Genomic DNA, 6,020 nt, shown 5'->3' on the forward strand with positions numbered 1-6,020 from the left:
TATGTTTGTTATACTCAGTATTTTGCCTTTCCATATAAGCTTTTGAATCAGTTTGTTGATAGTCATGAAATAAATTCCTGGAATTTGATTGCGATTGCCTTGAATCTATAGGTCAAGACTCATACCTTAGCAATATTGAGTCTTCCTACCCATAAACATGATGTCTCTGTCTCCCTCTACACTTCTCTCTCTTTATATATTTTTTCTTCAATTTCTTCATCAGAATTGTGTTACTTTTATAGTTTTATACACACATATATGCTACTTACACTGCATAGATCCTAAAAAATATAAAATTATATGACATTAAAAGTCAGCTAATCCAATCCGTTATTTAAAAACATGAGGAAACAGAACCCCAGAACAGAAATGAGATTTAGACAGTCATCAACTGTTTAGTAACAGAGGCAGGACTAGTGCTCAAGTTTTTTGATGTGCTGACCTCTAGAAGGGTTGGGGGGTGGTGGGGAGAGTTAATTTTTATAGTAATATCTTGTAGATCCTTGTATTAGTTCCCTATTTCTGCCTAACAAATTACTTCAAAATTTAACAATTTAAAACATTTATTAACTCACAGTTTCTGTGGGCCAAGAATCTGAACATGGCTTAGCTGGGTGCCTTTGTTCAAGATCTCTTACGAGTTTCCAGTAATATGTGGTCTCATCTGAGGAATCAAATACAGGAAGATCTACTTCTAAGCTCATTTATATGTCTGTTGGTCAGACCCAGGTCCTTGCCACATGCTGCTCCAAAGGACTCCTAACTTCCTCTAGGGTAAGTGACCAGAGACAGAGAAAGAGGGAAAATAGAAGACAGAAGATACAGTTTCATAACCTCAAACATGACATCTTGTCACTCTACCATATTCCATTCTTAGAAGTGGGTGACTAAACCAGCACCCACATTCAAGGGAGGGGATTCCACAAACATCTGAATATCAGGAGATGGGAATTACCAGGGGCCATCTTCAAGGCTTCTAATTCTGGCATCAGTCTTTTGGGGCAAAGTGTTCAGGACATAGGGGGAATTGATGGTGGAATTAGTTTCTGCTAGCATCCTTTCTTTACTCAGAGAGGAAAGGGGCTATTGATCATAAAAGGAATGGAGACTTATTCCTTTGCATAATAAGACACTTTGATCTTCTATAAAATTATCACCAATCTCTAATCTTAGTACATAGCAACATAATCAAAATTATTCTCTCCACATCTAGCTCTCCTACCTGGTGACTTTTTTGAGGGAAAAAGAACCTGCCCAAGATGAAAGAAGACTTAACATTAAAAAATTATTTATTTATGTTTTTAGAGAAAGAGTAAGCGGGAAGAGAGAGAAAGAGAATCTCAAACACACTCTATGCCCAGCATGGAGCTCCATGCAGGGCTCAATCTCATGACCCTGAGATCACGACCTGAGCCAAAATCAAGAGTCAGATACCCAATTGAGCCACTCAGGCAACCTGCCTTAAAAATTTTAAAGACCTTACATCTGAGATGGTTCTCTGATGCATTTTTTCACATGGTTCTTAGAACATATCTATACAGAGAATATGTGAATATCATACTGAATAAAACTAAATTAGGAACACCATAAAAAACACAGGTATGTGTTTATCTTTTTTGTCTCTTTAAAAAATAATCTGATGTTATTTAAAAACAGCCACATGAGCTATGCAATCCTGTTATTCTATGTAAGAAAGAGAGATCTGAATATTTGCTCATATTATGCATCTACAGTTTTGATTCCCTACCTTGATTACCTGGAAGTGTAATTAGGTCCAAGTAATGGTATGTACCTCTGAACCAAACAACAGAAATAAAAAGAAAGCCTGAGGGAGAAGGAGAAACCTTCATGTGACTCTATCTCATAACTGGACAGCCTTTCTTAGTTCACTAACTGTGAAAAGATTCCCTTTCATAGAGAGTGCTGGAGGAGAGAGGAAAATGTAATTTTACTCAGAGCTTAGAATAAGATCTGTGAATCTCTAAAACTGATGAAGATATTAGATTCTGAAAGAACTACAACTTAAAAGCTTCAGGCTTTTCTCTTATTCTCTTTTTATATAGTTTGTGGGCATAAAGTCATTATGTAAATGTTCTTTTCACTGAAGGACCACTTTGATAAACCTTAAAGTTTTTCAGAGATAAAGCAAAATTTGAAAATAGAAAAATTCAAGACAATGTGGACCCCAAAGCTGAATAGTTCTCCCTAATAATAGAAAAAAGCTGTTTCTATTTTAGCTAACATCCCATCTGATCATATTATGCTTTCCTTAAGAAGAAAATATATTTTCATGTTAAGATTTAGATTGATTCATCTCGAAAATATTGATCATACTTGGAAGATGAGTATGAGTTCTTGTCCTATAAAGTGGACAGAGGTCAAAAAGAAATATGCAGAAGATTGAAAGTAAAAAAAAAAAAAAAAAAAAAAAAGAAGATTGAAAGTATGATTGGTGGGATCCTGAAAGGGATTGTATTGACTTTGTTATAGAAGTGCAACATGCAGTATTTTACAGAATAAAGAAACCAGACTTTGGAAAGTATATTGATGTTGTCTATTGTGCTAATGTCAAGAGATTAGAAGATGCAGATATTAGGACCAAATTTCTGTGGGATCCAGTGAAGATTGTCCTGAAATGAATGGACTCTTCTGTTGTCAGTCACTCCTGGAAGAAAGGCTGCCTTCTCATGAGGGAGTAAAATGGTCCAGATATATCTAGATATACCCCCTCATTATTTTTAAATGTAAATATTAAATATTTAATATGTAAATACTAAACAACACAGTACTGCATAAGCAATGGGCCAAATAAGAAATTAAATGAAAAATCAAAATATGTCTCAAAACAACTGAAAAAGAAAAGAACATTACAAAACTATGGCATGCATCAAAGCAGATGTTAGAGTGAAAATTATGCTATAAATACTTGTATTAAGAAAAAAAGCAACATTACATCACTAGGAATTAGAAGTAGAAGAAACAGCTAAAAATTAGTAGAGGAAGTAAATAACAAAAAAATCAATAGAGACCAGAATAAATCACAATATAATATTGAAAGTAATCACCAGTTTTTCCAAAAACGTATAAAGTTGGCAATTCTTTAACTATATTAACAACAACAACAAAAAGGACTCAAAAACCAAAATGGGAAATGGAAGAGAAAATAATACAACAGGTACCACGGAAATACATTGTGTGATAACAGATTACTAGAAACAATCATATAATAATAAATCAGATAACAGGAAAAAAACCCAGATAATTCCTGAAAACATCCAAATTACCATGATTGAATCATGACTGTTGAATCTAAAAAATAGGGAAATCTTCTTAGAAATAGGAAATCTTCTTAGTCCAATAGCAATCATGAAAGTTGAATTAGGAATAAAAAATCTCCCAGCACGGAAAACCCCAAGAAGACATGGATTCATTGGTGAATTCTACCAAACATTTAAATAAATAATTAATGATAGTCTTTATAAAACTCTTACAAATAATGGAATAGATGGAACACATTCAAAATCATTCCATGAAGCCAGGATTACCCTGATACCAAAGCAGGATAAAAATGATACGAGAACAAAAAAAGTCTAGTTTGTCTAAATTAAATATTGCTACTCTCTCTCTCTTTTGACATCCATTTACATGATAAATGTTTCTTCATCACCACACTTTCAATCTGCAGATGTCTTTAGGTCTAAAATGAGTCTCCTGTAGGCAGCATATAGATGGGTCTTGTTTTTTTTTTTTTTAAATCCATTGTGATACGCTATGCCTTTTGATTGGAACATATAGTCTATTTACATTCAAAGTAATTATTGATACGTGTGTATTTATTGCCATTTTTATTGCTTGTTTTGTCATTGTTTCTGGAGATTCTCTAATGCTTTCTTGTCTTTGTCATTGTTGGTCTCTCCTTTGCACCAAAGAGTACCCTTTAATATTTCTTGCAGGGCTGGTTTAGTGGTCATGAACTCCTTTAGTTTTTATTTGTCTGGGAAACTCTCTCTCCTTCTATTTTGAATGATAGCCTTGCTGATAGAGTATTCTTGGCTGCAGAATTTTTCCATTCAGCAATTGAAATATATCATGCCACTTTCTTCTCACCTGCCAAGTTTCTGTTGAGAAATCTCCAGCTAGCTTTGTGGGTTTCCCTTATAAGTTAAGGACTTCTCTTGCCTTGTTGCTTTTAAGATTTTTTTCTTTACCACTATATTTTGCAAATTTAATTATAATATGTCTTGGTGTTGGCCTGCTTTTGTTGATTTTGATGGGAGTTCTTTGTGCCTATGGGATCTGGAAGTCTGCTTCCTTCCCCAGATAACGGAAGTTTTCTGCTATCATTTCTTGAAAGAAATTTTCTGCCCTTTTTTCTCTCTCTTCTTCTGAGATTCCTATATTATGAATGTCATTACATTTGATGGAGTCACTGAGTTCCCTAACTCTGGTCTTGTGTTGAATATTCTACTTTCTCTCATTCATTTAGCCTCATTATTTTCCATTATTTTTTCTTCGAGGTCAGTAATTATTCCTCTGCTTCTTCTAGCCTGCTGTTCATTGAATCAAGCTTGTTTGCAATCTCATTTATTGCATTCTTCATCTCTGATTGGTTCTTTTTAAACTCTTTTATCTCTGTTCTAAGGGTCTCCTTTATGTCTTCTATTATTTTCTCAAACCCAGTGAATATTCTTTTTTAGGCAGAGGCAGAAGCAGGCTCCATGCAGGGAGCCCAATGTAGGACTTGACCCGAACTCCAGGATTAAGCCCTGGGCCAAAGGCAGGCACTTAACTACTGAGCCCCCAAGGTGTCCCAAGCCCAGTGAATATTCTTTATTATTTTAAATTCTCCATCAGGCATGTTACTTAATCTGTTTCTTTTAGATCTCTGGCTGTAAGCTCGTCTTGTTCTTTCATTTAGGATAAATTCCTTCATCTTGGCATTTTGTCTAAGTCTCTGCCTACTTCTGTGTATTAGAAAAGCCACTTATGTTTCCTGTTCCTGAACATAATAGCCTCATGAAGAAGAAGCCATGTAATGCCTAGGGCCTGGAGCTTCAGGGACTGTCTTGATGTTTGCTGCATGCAATCTGCTATTTTCTTTCAGCAGCTCTATCCTTCAGGCCAGTCATCTGCAGAGGTTCTCCTTCCTGCTATGAGCAGTGTTTGGTCCCTGACCTGAGTGTGGTGAGTTTAACTAAGCATGCTCTGGTCTGCTTGTGAAATGAGACCTGGAACCAACTCCACCAGAATTGAGGCCCTGCAGAGCTCTCTGGTTGGGAAATGTGGTGTGGGCATGGTTTTGTGTTAGTTTTCTGGGGGAAGGGCCCATCAAGCTGGGACTGAGGCAAGTTTGATTGAGAAGGGCAGTCTCACCAGAGCAAAGGGGGGCACAGCTTGGTGTAAACATATTAGGGAGCCTGTGTCAGTGCTGGGCTGTGTCTCACAATTGGCTCTGTGTTCATGCTGAGGGTTGGGGAAGGGAAATGACACTGGCAAGCTCTTTTGTTCCAGGGAGGCATCTTGGGGAATGCTGCATCTCAGGAACACACTCTGAGAAGAGCAAATAATCTCTCCATTGTGTGCCTCAGGCATTCTTCAGATCACTGTTTCCATGCTGTTTGCCTTCTATGTTTTTGTTTTCTTTGTTTTTTTGTTTTTGTTTTTGTTTTTGTTTTTTAACCTTCCCTCCAGGAGCAGAGTTTCCCCCTGTGATCTACCCCAGTCAAGCCTGCTGACCTTTAAAACTCTAGGCTTTAATCCCCACTGGTTGCAAGGACTCATGAAATTCAGCTCTTCTTATTTCCCAAGACAACATCTTGGGAAATGTTCTCCTTGTGCATCTCTCTCTCTCTCTCTGTGTGTGTGTGTGTGTGTGGTCACATCTCCATCCCCTCTACAGCACCCACAATCCATTTCACCCTTAAACCATGTCTCCACACCTCCTACCTTCTTTGATGTGAACTCTTCTCTTCCTTTAGTTGTGGAGTTTGTTCTTTCAATCTTCAAGTTGATTACTGCAG

This window comes from Canis lupus, chromosome 4 (assembly GCF_003254725.2).
Source record: "Canis lupus dingo isolate Sandy chromosome 4, ASM325472v2, whole genome shotgun sequence".
Lineage (NCBI taxonomy): Eukaryota > Metazoa > Chordata > Mammalia > Carnivora > Canidae > Canis > Canis lupus.